Source organism: Urocitellus parryii, chromosome 1, assembly GCF_045843805.1.
Source record: "Urocitellus parryii isolate mUroPar1 chromosome 1, mUroPar1.hap1, whole genome shotgun sequence".
NCBI classification, from domain to species: Eukaryota; Metazoa; Chordata; class Mammalia; order Rodentia; family Sciuridae; genus Urocitellus; species Urocitellus parryii.
Window position 1 is genome coordinate 160,585,955 of NC_135531.1, and position 14,499 is coordinate 160,600,453.

A 14,499-nucleotide genomic window follows, 5' to 3' on the forward strand; every position below is an offset into this window, starting at 1 on the left:
CCGCCTCCAGGTACTGTAGCAGCCTTGAGTGACAGCTATTCTAACCCAATCGTTGGCTGATACAGTCCAGAAGACAGCCTCTTGGCCCAGCCCTTTTCAGGCAGGGCTTCCTTGGCGAGCTGGGACCTGAGCCTGGCGGGAAACGTTTATATTCATCCTGGTGTAGAAGGCAACAGGGGAAGAGGACTAACGAATGTCAGCGATATGTACAAATAACTGTGCTGTTCACGATTGGGAGTAACTTGAGAATTTTATTACGATTTAAAATTGCATGACCTTCCTCACCTGTGTTCTTTTAAATGGCTCAGCCCCAGCTATGGAAAGGAAGGCCCTGTTTAATTGAAATGAAATGTGTTATTTATTTTTAAACTTCCTGAAAGCCACATAAAAACAAGAAAGAAACATGTAAAGTAGCTCAGGCATAACTCAGTGGTAGAGTGTTTTTGTAGCAAAGGCAAAGTCCTGTGTTCCATCCCCAGCAAAAAAAAAGACTCAAAACGCGAGAGTCTCACAGGTGAAATGGTTGATTTCTTTAATGCTATATATGTAAAATATAGTTATTTTTCTGTGCAACCGATGCAATGAGGTATTACTGTAAGTGCATGGCCCACAAATGACTGAGGCAGGAGACAGCAACTCTTTAATGTCAGCAACTTTCCTTTATTCTGCAGGGAAGACAATCCATCAGGCATAGGAGGGCTCATTTTCTGGGTATGGAAATGCCTCCCCAGGGTTACAGGAGTTTAGGTTTCATAGTTTACAATGAGGATGAATTAATCATTGGAGATTGTAGACATGCAGTTTGGCTGCTCAGGGACCTAGTAGTGCAAGCTAAAATTTTAACTCAAGAATGCAGTTGTAAAAAGTTTAAAACTTATTGTCATTGGGAAAAGCTCACAACTAGGTGTTCCCTGATCTCTGGGACCCATTGTTACTAGAGCATGACTATTTGCTTTTCTCCTTCCAGGACTCATCTGCAATGGGAAAGGATAAAAAGTCCAGACCCCAGTATTTTAGTATTTGCCTCCTTGAGCAGGGGTAATGTCTGCTTTTGGTGGAAATGCTGGGGAAGAACCCCAAAAGGGATGAATTTTTGTTTTTTTCCCTCAGTGTCCATTGTAAATGTTTACTAATTTCCTCTCCCTCCTCCCAAGCCACACTCTTTTCATTTTTCTTGGTGAGCTCTCATAGGAATGTTAATTTCCATAACCCTTCAATTACTATTAACTAACTACTTGTCTTTATGGTACTATTTCTTTAAAATATACTGTATTCTCTCAGTAGCTCAATGCAAACCAGCCACATTCCATGTGCTCAGGAGTCCAACCTAATCTTTGTGGCTGCCACATAGGTGCATCTGTGAGGTTTGTGACCCCCATATCTGTCAGCAGAAAAGGACCTATAACATCCACCTACTTTTATGCGATAATGAGGGAATATCCCTTCCCTGCCAGTAGCTTGGCTCTAATCTACAGGCAGTGGTTGTGTGTTTCCTCTTCACAGGAGGAGTGCCCTGTGACTACCAATCACATGTACAGATGTTCATATGCATACCTGTGTAACTCAACACCATCTAATAGGAAACCCAACCTTAAACAAGGGGAAGATAACTCAGTTCCTGTTGGCTTCCTGTTGTTGGCCAGTAACTCCCAGTGAATGTGTTGTTGAACCCTGGCCTCCCATCTGCACTGAGTCTATGTGTCAGGTGGCTCTGACTGCAGAACAAATCACTCCATAAGGTACCAGCTCAAGGGTGACTGGTCAGCAATCTGGGCACAGTGGGGGCCCACCCGGCCTGTGTTCTGCGTGTTGACCAGGAAGCTCTGCTTCTGGGGAGAACTGGCTGTTGGTTGGGGCACCTTGGTTCTCCTCCCCATTGTATCTCCTCCTCCATCAGCAACACAGTCTTTGCGCTCATGGAGAAAGAGGGTTCTACTAGGAAGACAAGAAGCACTCAAAACCTTTGGATCCAAGATGCACAATGATATACTGTCATATTTGTTTTATTCTGTTGGATGCAGTAAATAACGAATAACATGATCTTAACACTGTTGAGTTTTGTTGTGCTTGAATATTAGCTACTTCCCATTTATTTAGCTCTGTCTTGATTACTTTCAACTTTCTGTCTTATCTTTCTGGTCAATGGGTCTTAACCTTCTTCTGTTGTAAGATTTAATTTCCAAGTATTTTTTGTTTCATACAATTTTGAATAGAACTGCTTCTTGTTTTGAGATTGTTCATTTCCAGTGTAAAAATCTTCTGTTTCTGTGTGTATTCCTCTTGTCATCTGCAACATTGCTGAGCTAATTGAGTTTGTGTTGCTCAAGTTTATGTGAATGCCTTAGAAATTTTCACATATGCTTCCAATATAGCTTCTCATTAGTTTCTCTTTGTTTTTCAATATCCAAACAGTTAAATGTGAAATACAAATAGCAAACTCAGACACACTTTTTGGGAAGAGGGGGTACCAGGTATTAAACTCAGGGGCACTGGACCACTGAGCCATATCCCCAGCCCTATTTTATATGCTATTTAGAGACAGGGTTTCACTGGATTTCTTAGCACCTCACTTTTGCTGAGGTTACTATCCTCCTGCCTCAGGCCCCTGAGCCACTGCGATTATAGACATGTGCTAGGCTGCTCAGCCTAGGTTTTGTATCATGTATACATTAATCAAAAGTGAATGAATTTATTATTTTGTAACATGGCTTCCCAATAGCTATTATCAAAACAATGATATTTGGGCTGGGGCTGTAGCTCTGTGGTAGAGCACTTGCCTCACATGTGAGACATTAGATTCAATACTGAGCACTACATAAAAATAAATGAATAAGCAGGCTGAGGTTGTGTCTCAGTTGTAGAACACAGGCCTAGCATGTGTGAGGTACTGGGTTTGATTCTCAGCAATGCATATAAATAAAAGAATAAAATAAAGGTCCTCCAGGCTGAGGTTGTGGCTCAGAGGTAGAATGCTCCCTACCATGTGTGAAGCAATGGGTTTGATCCTCAGCATCATGTAAAAATAAAATATTGTGCCCACCAATAGCTAAAAATAAATATTTTTTTAAATAAAGGTCCACCAGCATATAAACAAAATATTAAAAATATAAATGAATAAATATATTGTGTCTACCTACAAATAAAAATATATTTTAAAAACAGTGATATTTGTGAATGTAGTTACATAGCAATGTTTGCAATTCAATTATAATGTAAACTCTGGAACATCTGTGTTGTATTGATGTATATAACAATAGTGAAAAAATAAAAAGAATAAATATATTTAAAGTTCTGATTATTTGTTCTATGTTTCTTATAATTTACATGAAAAGGGTATGTGGGTTAATGATAGAATGCTTGACTACTGTGCTCAAGGTCCACCACGGTTCAATTGAAATGGCTCACACCCCCAAAAAATTCCATATCATGATATGATTCCCTGAAGGGTCACTCCATGCTGAATGACTACAAATTACCTTTGATTTCTCCCAGAATTTTTGTTCTCCTCATCAATGTTCTGGTATTTGTATTTGCAGCCTAAAAGGCAGATCCAGTAAAATCATTTGAATTGCAATGAGCTACAAAAATTTTAGTGTACTTCTGCTGTATTGTGTTATGCTCTGAGTTAAATCAATACAAGTAATAGGTTATAGATTATAGATTATGAAATATAGATTAATGAAATAGCATGGATAATAGGATTATACAAGAAATGTTATAAAATTAGGGATGTTAAATTACCTTAGTTTGCCCTAGTTATAAGATAGAAGAAGTAACAGTAAGATAGAAGAAGTACTCCAACTTTATGGTTCCTGTGTGAAACTATTATATGAGATATTTTTAAGATGATAAAAATGTGTATTTCTGCATTTTGTGCACCCCCCTGCACTTTTTGTGCCTGCAACTGTAAAGTCCCCGGAATGTGGTTGTCTGGACTTGCTCTGCTAACTGCATTTTCAGCCCCTGTACTCTACTTGCTTGCAATTTGCAAAATTCCATAGGATGTGATTTTCTTTCTCAAACATTGTAACCACAGAGAGCCTGGCATGCTTCTTTCAGAGAGCTACTAGGGCTCTGTCAGAAGTGTGCCTAGGGAGCTGGGGTTGTGGCTCAGTGGTAGAGCACTTTCCTAGCACAGGTGAGACCCTGGGTTTGATTCTCAGCACCACATAAATAAACAAATAAAGGTATGGTGTCCACCTACAAATAAAAATATTTTTAAAAAGTGTGCCGGGCCAGGATCAGATAGGTAAAATGAAAATTCTTTAATTAGCTTCAAATTCAGACTTTGTGTGTTTTCTGAGTGGTCTCCCACAGAATCATGACTCCTTTGTTTACTATACTATTACCTTTACATATTTCAAATTGAAGACATCAAAATAATTAAAAGCAAAGGCCCACATGTTCTCTATAGACTGAGTAAGGAAATATCATGGAGACTTCTTACATCACATTTCTGTGGAGACTCTTGTTCAATGGATCCAGCAAAACCCACTTCTCCTGGGTGAAGTTCATAGCCACATCCCCAAAGGCAACTGAGTTAAATATATCCCACAAATGTGTAGTTGAGGGCTGTGAGGTTGGCAGCTACTAAGAATCTATACTTGAGGGCTGGGGATGTGGCTCAAGAGGTAGCGCTCTCACCTGGCATGCGTGCAGCCCAGGTTCAATCCTCAACACCACATACAAAACAAAGATGTTGTGTCCGCCGAAAACTAAAATATAAATATTCTTAACATGATGGTGTTCACATGATTCTGTGCTCTCCAAATACTTATTCTGTGATTTGGTCACCAAAACTTAGAACTCATCACACTCATTTCCTCAAATGCAGGTATTCCTACACTAGAATTAAATTACACAAAAAAGCCGTACTAGAGCAAGAATACCCTTGTCACTGGAGAGCCCTAGGAGAAAGATATTACCTTGGGCCACCAAAATTTCCCTTTGCAGATTGTGCCTCAAATGCATCTAAAAACAAATTCCAACCATCTGCTTGCTAAGAAGAAAGGACTTCTTCCTATTAGCACTCCTGAACTCATATATCCTCAGAAAAGCCTGCACACAAACTTGAACCTTGCTGCCATATGGGAAATCAGGATTTGGATAGATTATACCTCCCTAATGGTGAAGCGTGGCTCATTATTCCTAATGAATTTATATAAGCCAGACAGTATTTACTGGATTTCTTTTTTCCTTCCCAAACTCTACCATCTTGTCCCACTTTTACACCAGTGCTGATGACATGAGCAGCTTCCCCGCTAGCCCATGCTCCAGGCAGAGTCTCTAACCAGCTGCCCAGAAGATCATATTTCAGAGAAGCTGTCACTATTTGTAGAAATCATCTCAAATTATTTGATTAGTAATAAACAAAAACATTTGAAAGGTAGCAATTGGTTTACTCCAGATAACATTTTGCCAAGTAGTAAATAAGAGTAATATTCAACAAACAGAACAACGTGAAGCTGTCTATTAACTAAAGTTAAAACAGTGTGGGATAAGAGAAAATATAGCATGGATTCAGAAACAACTAATGTCAACAAGATGACACCTTCCAAGGGACACCCCTAGAAAGTTTCCTAAATCTCCAAATCACATTCTGTTAGTCTATAGAAATCACTTTTCCAATGCTAATGGGAAAACAAATGTTAACAACTGCCAGTCTTCTGAGCAGCAGTATGCACTCTGGCTTTGGCTAGGCAAGCACATTACACTGAGCTGCAGCTGTACCTTTCAGTGAGCTACACACTTTTTATATTTTTATTTTGAAATCTCACTACATTGTCCAGGCTGGCCTCAGCCCCTTGAGGAACTGAGATAACAAGTGAGTGCCACCATGCCCAATGGCAAATTATCTACTGAAGAAAAAGAGTAACAAAGAGCAACAAATTCAAATACACTAAAATTAAGGAAACTAATAAATGAACTCAGCAATGATGCAGAGCATAAAACTCAATCTGCAAAACTAAGGTACATTTGGGGCTGGGGATGTGGCTCAAGCGGTAGCGAGCTCGCCTGGCATGCGTGCGGCCCGGGTTCGATCCTCAGCACCACGTACAAACAAAGATGTTGTGTCTGCCAAGAACTAAAAAATGGATATTAAAATTCTCTCTCTCTCTCTCTCTCTCTCTCCCACTCTCTCACTCTTTCTTTAAAAAAAAAAAAAAAAAAACTAAGGTACATTAACATACACTAATAATGTAATCTGAAAAGGAAAGAAAAAATACTATGAATAGAAGTTGGGAAATAACTTAGCCAAGAAGATTAAAGGCTTATACACTGAGAACTATAAAATGATCCTGAAAGAAATGAAAATATATACAAATTAAGGGAAAGACAGCTAGTATTCACATTTCCAAGGTCATAATATAACCAAAAGTATCCAAAACTTACCTACAAAGTCAATGAAATCCTATCAAAAATCCCAATGGTATTTCTATGCAAAATAAAGGAAAAAAGAATCAACCTAAAATTGATATAGGCAATCTCCAATAACTCTGTACTATCATTTGCATAGCTCTTAATTCAAAGACCAGTGAGGGGCGATTAGGAAAGACACACATTTAGAGAGAAATCTGGCATCAGGTGAAGCACTCATCTCTAATGGAGAAGAAGTGACCCACAGCAGGCACAACACATGTATTATATAGTGTCTCATAATCAGGAAGTTAAAGACTGTAGAGTCATTGTTCTTTGTGTATTAAAAAGTTACAAGACTAGAAACATTTTTGTAGCTATTCTACTGTTGTAAACCTAGGGGCATCCTGTTAACACCCAGGAAGCCCATTGCCAGAGTTTCTGCTAAGTGGGCAGGCTTAGAAGTCACAGCATGGGTGAAACATTGTGGCTTTGTCATATTCAGAATTCTCTATTCCTGGGAGGTGGTGTGTGATCTCAAGGTCAAGACTGTTGTGACTCTGTGTGTCTTCACAGAGCCTCTTCAGGCAGGATGTCACCAGAGCAACTGGGAAAATCTTGATCTGGACTTTTACACAGGAATTTCCCAGGGCAAGTGCACCACAACCACAATGCAATCAGAGAACATTACCTCTTTCCACATCTCCTCCTTTTTCATTTTTTGACCACAAATGTTTTGTTATTATTTGGAGCTGTCAGATTTCTTATCTGAAGATGTGGCATCTTATCGTTATAACACAAATGAGAATTAGTAGCAAACACAAAATTCTAGAATTTACCATATTGTATGTTTTAATGTATTCCAAGGATTAAAACCATTGAAGTCATCAAGAATTTCTTTAACAAGCCATGTGGCATCCCCTGAATATCCTGGATGTAGTGAAGGAATTCCATAAGGTCTGGACTATCATAATTTTTCTGCCAAATGCCCATTAGATGACTTTTAACTTTTTCCTAATCCCCCACATTCAAAAAATAAAGTGAACCCATTACATAAAAGAGAACTTTGCTTCAAAATTTTTAATGAATTCTGAAAGACACATCAAGTGTCATAACTTTTTTACACCTACAATGTGTATAAGTCAGCAGTTTTGACTCTTACTGCCTCCTGCCCATTGAGGAACAATCCGACATTCTACTTCAAGAGAAATAGTCTTATTTCACCACATAACAGTCTTCTGTATTCATCAATTTCAATTTTCCTTACAAAAATCTGCTCACACTTAATTCCTCTCCACCTCTTTCCTACTTATGGCTTCCTTCCTGCTTTCCTTTTCCACTTCCCTCTCTTATTTTTTAGGCTAAGAATTGTCTTCAAGAGGCTGGGGCTGGAGCTCAGTGATAGTGCACTTGCCTAGCATGTGTGTAACCCAAGCAGAGCATCGACCCACTTGAGTGGATGAACTCTTGGTGACTGCAAGCATGTGAGGTGTGGCTGGGCGAGCTGGCTCACTCGGGGGCTTTCCTGCAGGATTTATGTTTATTTTTGGTTAGCAGAGCTCTATTTCTGCTTTCTGTTGCCATGTCTGGAGCTGCTTTCTTCGGTCATCCATTCTGCTAGATGTCCTACTTCACCTTGGTCCCAGGGCAATGGACAGGAATGTCTATGAACTGAGACCTCTGAAACTGTGCCTGGGACAAACAATTCCCCCTCAGCATTGTTCTTGACAGATCTTTTAGTCACAGCTGACAAAAAACTGACTAAAACAAGGCCCAATCAACCAGGCTGACCCCAGGCCAATGCCCCCTATACCCACCCATAAGCTTCTCATGTCCTTAACCTCTTGTGTTTTGCCTTCCTTTTCATCTTTTCCAAGATGCAAGAAGTTCAGCCACTGACTTTATGGGATTAGTCTTCATTCTCCATCACACATTTTATAGTTGCTTATTTTATTTGCTTGGTTTTTTTTTGTGTGTGTATGTATGTGAGTGTGTGTATGTGTGTGTGTGTAAGTGTGTGTGTGTGTGTCTTTTCCTTTGGTACTGGGGATTGAACCTAAGGGTGCCTAATAACTGAACCACATCCCCAGTCCTTTTTTTTTTTTTTTTTAACTTTTTGAGAAAGGGTCTTGCTGAATTGCTTAGGGTCTAATTAATTTGCTGACGCTGGCTTTCTACTCACTATCCTCCTGCCTCGGCGTCACTATCTGCTGACATGTAGGTGTGTATCACTACACTCAGCTACATTGCTCTTTTATTGTTGTTTTGCTGTTGTGGAGTACTGGGGATTAAACACAGGTTCCTCTCCCATGTAAAGCAAGGGATCCATTGTGGAGTTACATACTCATCACTTCTATGTTTTCTCTTAAGAACTACAAGGGACAACTGCATTGGTCCAAGATGTCTGGATAGCCATCTACACCCTTCACACAGGAACTAGGACACTTGTTGAGACAGAGGCACAGGCAGTAGTGGCTGTGGCAGTACAACTGCTGGGTCTTGGGGAGCCAAGCCATCAGGTGCTGGATTCCTAGATCTGATCACTGCACATGACACCTTTCCCTTCCCTACCCACAGGGATTTATGACGTTTTGGATTTCCACTGATGCAAACTTGCAGGTTTCCCCGGTACTGTCTCCATCTGATCACTGCTAGTGCTCATGTGTGGCTAAGGTGAAGGGTTTCAGAAGCCCAGTAATCCACACTGGAAGACACCACTTCAGCCTTCAGGTAATGAGACTTATTTCTGTGCGGGTTAATACCCACTTGCAGTAAGTCATTTTTCTAAGGCCAGCAAACCTTCTTCCATGAGACTTTAGCATGCTGACAAGCATTAGTGCTAAGGAAAACTCACAAGCTGGTGAGGGGTTTTCCAAAGCATGAATGGTTGAGATACTCCTCCCAGGTTTCACGAGGAGCTAATGCCTCATGCATTACCTATCAGCACTTGGACCATCAAGCATCATGGATGTGCCCCTCAACAGAAGGGTGCACAGTGCTGTAAGGTAATTAGCACACGAGAGACAAGCAAGGCCCCTACTCTTGTGTGCTCCATGAAAACAACTTCGAGAAACTAGGTGATGTACTTAATTCTTCTCAAGGTGAGTATCCCCTTCTTTCTCGAATTTCACAAAGGACCATCCCTGAGTCTCTCCCAGGAGTATCCCAATCTATTAGTGATGCTTCCCAAATTAAATGCAGGGTCCACAGAGCTTTAGCCTGTTTCTTGTTAATCAGGACTGAAGCACTTGTTGGGTAGCTATTCTTTCACTGCCTTGAGGGAGGAAGGCATTCAGTGGGTAAAGCCAGTGGACCATTATGTGTAGGGGATGTGAGTACACATGTGAGGGGAGAAATGGCAACACCAGGTACAAATCAGTAACTGTGGGCAGACCAAGGTCAAACCCATCAAAAAGTGCAGGTGCTACTCAGGTGGTTTCATTGTGCCGTGAAACCAGTCACCAAGAGCAATTAGTAAAAGCTGAGCAGCTGTTTTTATTCATGTTCACTCCATTATGTTTATGCTGCAAAGGTTTCTAACAGCCTCCCATTCGCACCACTAGCTATAAATGAATTAGCACCCAGGGTGACTTGGACAAACATGTAACACCCCCACTGGACACATAAGAAAAATGGAAACACAGAGTTAAGCAGAGGAGGGCACAGGAAGCCATCCAGGCCCACAGAGGGATTGCACTTGATTGCTGATGTAATAAGGGGCAAGGGGCAAAGCTTTGTAGTATCATCAAAGTGAGGTGCTCTTGGTTCCCTCAAAATTATGTCGTTTGGGATAGGGCTGGTAGGAGGAAACTGAAATACCTGATACTATAGATCAATAAGAATTTAATACTATACTATGATGCCATAAAATCCTAGATACTATAATAATCACATGGTGCTGAATTACATTATCTTATAAAATAGTATATATAATAGACACTATTTACTTACAAAACTGTACTGATTCTATATAGCATACACACACGGATATATGCACATATATATATTCTATGTACTAGATACTTCTATGCTACATATTAGTGTACAATTTTTTTTTGCCTATAGATACAAAAATTCTCAACAAAACAATAGAAAACTATAAATAGAGAGACCTACAATGCAAGATGAGAGATTTAACCCAGAAAATCGATGTGTTTTCACACCTTAAAGTCGAGCTAAAATGCACATCTTTTGGGTGCATCATCCTGCACCTCTGAATGTCAGAGGGAGATGAAGGCATTCCCACTTTCCATGTACTCCTCGTCTTTCTCTCACTAATGAACTCTGTGTGTCTGAATGGACCTAGAACAACTGAAGGCCTGGTGGCATTTCTTCATTCATTTACCACATTTCATTATCACATGTGAATCCTTCCTTCTTTTCAAAGAAAACTGCAAAATTGAAAGCATTACCAGATTTCTTACTCATCAGGCGTTTCTCTAATGTGAGTCCTGATTTGTCTTTGAAGGAAACTAAAAAGATGGGATACTCTTCACATTCTGTACTCCTAGGCACTGCCCTGCATGAGTTCTTTCATGTAACTCAAGTGCTATAGCATGGACCTGGAATGCCCCCCAAAGCCACATGTGCTGGAGGCTGGGTCCCCAGCTGGTGGTGCTGTGGGAGGAGGACACTAGGAGGGGATGTCTACTTGCAGCAGGTGAACTACTCAGACGTGACTTTGAAGGCTGTATGTGGTTGGTGGCCCATTACTCCCTCTCTCTTTCCCCTTCTGGGTGCCATGAGGGAGGCAGCTCTGCTCTGCGCTTCCACCATGATGGTCCATTTCCCAGAGCAATGGGGCCACTCAATTATGGACAGAAACCTATGATCAAGTGAGCCAAAATAAATCTTTCCTTCCTTAAGTTGATTTTTCTCATGTATTTTTTCACAAGGGTAGAAAGTGAACAAATGAGGAGAATTGAAATATTGGACACCTGCACCAGATATCATAACAAAAACCTGGGAAAACTGGACACTTCCCATATTCCTCACATTCTCAGGGCTTCTTTCCATAATAAGAAATCCGTGCAGAGGAAGGAAAAGGAACCAACACACATTCAGTTTTGTTTACCAGAGTGAATGAAATGGCTTTGAAGGCGACTGAGAACACTCAATGACTTACCAACTATTGTTTACACTCAAAGAAGTTTTCTCTCATGTGAGCCCTTTTATGACTCTGAAGGTGACTGAAAGTATCAGATCATTTGCCACATTTTTTTTCTACATTCAATAGCTTTTTTCAAGCACAATGTCTTTCATATTTAAAAGGAAGCTCCAGTAATGGGAGGCATTTCCCATTGTTTTCATCCACAGTGCTTCTCTCCAGTATGAGGTGTTTGATGTTTTCTGAGCATAACTTTAAGTGAAGGCTGTGCCACTCTGTTCACAATTATATGAGTTGTTTCTGCTTTTGAAGGTGAGAGGGCCAACTCCAGGCTTTTCCACGTCCTTTGCATTCATAGGCCTTCTTTCCGTGTGAGTTTGTTCATGTGCATGAAGGTGACCAGACTTAGTGAAGGATTTTCCACACTGTTTACATTCATAGGGCTTCTCCCCAGTCTCAGTTATTCGATATACTGTCAGGTAAGAACTGTAAATGATTTATCCCACTATTTACCTTCGTAAGGTTTCTCTCCAATATGAGTACTTTTAGGTGAGTGAAGATGAACAGAAACAGGGAAGGCTTCTCACAATCTTGACAATCTTGCTTCTCTCTGGTATGAATTGATCCAACTGTTGGAAGGGAACTGGATGTAGCAAAGGCTTTACCACACTGGTTGCATTGCAGTTGAGGATAATCAGAACTAGTGAGGGCTTTCCCAACACTGTTAACATTCATAGGGATTTTCTCCAGTAGGTGTTTTAAAATGGAACTGAAGTAAGCAAAGGCTTTTCCACATAGCTTACATTCTTAGGACACTAATCCAGTGTGAGATGGTTCATGTTTTGAAAACTCCGAGAACAACTGAACCCTTTCCTACATACACATTCATAAGGTCCATTTCTAGTGTGCTTCATCACTTCCTTTGAATACTTGGGAGAGAAATGAAGGGTTTTCTGTACTGCTGAAGTTCATATGTCTTCCCACCACACTTCTCATGTTCATCTGGTTTGTAAGCAGACTGAAATATGATGTGCCTATTAAGAAATAATAGAGCCTGGTGCAGTGGCCCAAGCCTGTAATCCCAGCAGTTCGGGAGGCTGAGACATGATTATCTCAAGTTCAAATCCAGTCTCAACAAAAAGTGAGGCACTAAGCAACTCCCTGAGACCCTGTCTCTAAATAAAATACAAAATAGGGCTGAGAATGTAGCTTAGTGTGAGTGCCTGAGTAAAATTTCTAGCACCCCCACCTCCAAAAAAAAAAAAAAAGAATGGAAAATATGAAGACATTTCCAAATACACTGCACTCACACTGATTTACTCAAGCAGATATGTCTTTTTTTAAGTTAAGATTTAAGATCTCACTAAAGGGTTTTCCACAATGAATATCTGTTTTAATTTTGGTAGAGTCTGTCATATGACTTCTGGAAAAATTAAAAGCACATATTTATTTTTGTTTTTCTGATTTGTTTTTTTTTTCTCTAATAGATCTTAGACTCTCATTATTATAATACCAAAGAAAGCACAGATTTTGTCATGTCCAAATCATTTCAGAGTAAATGAATTGATTATGTTGAAAAATTGCTTGCATAGCTATTAACAAAACAGTGATGCATGCTTGTAATTCCAAAGGCTCTGGAGGCTAAAGCAAGAGGATCGCAAGGTCAAAGTCAGCCTCAGCAAAAGCAAGGTGCCAAGCAATTCAGTAAGACCTTGTCTCTAAATCAAATAAAAAGAAGTAGGGCTGGGAATGTGGCTCAGTGGTCAAGTGCCCCTGAGTTCAATCCCTATTACCCCCTCAAAACAAAAACAGTGGTATCAAGAATGTGGTATCAGTACTGTCAGAAAATCAACTATTCTTTATACATTAAATATATATCTTCATTAAGCTTATATTTCTGGTGAAAAATTGCTAAGAATTCTATATTGTGCCTATTTCTTTTGTTTCCTTGCATGTAAACTTATAGGATGTGGTAAAATTCCCTCAAGGGACCCTGCTTCCTCTTTTGAGTAAAATTACCTTAGATTCCTCCATGGAGTTTTTGAACATGGATCTTCTTTTTTTTTTTTTTTTTTTAAAGAGAGAGTGAGAGAGGGGAGAGAGAGAGAGAGAGAGAGAGAGAGAGAGAGAGAGAGAGAATTTTTTTTTTAATATTTATTTTTTAGTTCTCGGCGGACACAACATCTTTGTTGGTATGTGGTGCTGAGGATCGAACCCGGGCCGCACGCATGCCAGGCGAGCGCGCTACCGCTGAGCCACATCTCCAGCCCCGAACATGGATCTTCAATGTTCTGATCGTACTGTTTACTTCCTGAAAGGAAACCATAAAATCATTAGGAATTATGTATCATCAAAAATATCTAAATATTCTAAAATATCACACAAATGTGTGTTGGAGACCAGAAGAGATTGAAAACATGAGGGATCTCTTCTCTACATACAAGATATTCACATGATTTTGAGGTCTCCAATATTTACTCCATGATTTGTTCAGAAAAACTCAAACTGTCAGAACTTACTTCCTCAAACATATGCATTCCAATATTAGAAAGGAACTACTCAGAAAAGCAATAGAAAAACACCCTTCTCATGGAGTCTTTGTAGGGTGCATATCTAATACATGGACTAATGAAGCCCTACTACCTCATGTGAAGAAGAGAACTAATATTAGTCCTTCTGACAGTGCACACCCTTAGAACCGCCTGCTGACAAAGTTGAAACTTTGCAGATAGGGAGACCTAAGGATCTGGGAGGGATCCCACCAAACTGAGCATTAACACTGAGTTATAGTAAAGTTATAGTTATAGAAGGGAAACAACATGTTATATACTAGATGTCTGCTTTCCTTCAGAAAGCCTATTATTTAGTTCTTTTCTTAGGATAAGACCCTAAAGGATCAGGTCCCTGTCCCTCAACTCCTGCCAACTCCAACCCAAAAAAATAAATAAATAAAAGTAAGCCCTTTGAACAGGCACAGACTCTCTGATAGACAATATTTCATCCAGGTGGTCACAATGTGTTAACTGGGGATTGAG

General features: G+C 40.0%; 1 long non-coding RNA gene across 1 annotated transcript in view; it reads right to left on the reverse strand.

The window, feature by feature from the left end:
- Positions 1-13,512, reverse strand: part of LOC144256640 (uncharacterized) — a 152,288-nt gene extending 138,776 nt beyond the window's left edge. The window contains exon 1 of the long non-coding RNA XR_013344177.1: positions 13,484-13,512. This is a non-coding gene — a long non-coding RNA (uncharacterized LOC144256640). The remainder of the gene's footprint in view (positions 1-13,483) is intronic.
- Positions 13,513-14,499: the final 987 nt, after the last annotated feature.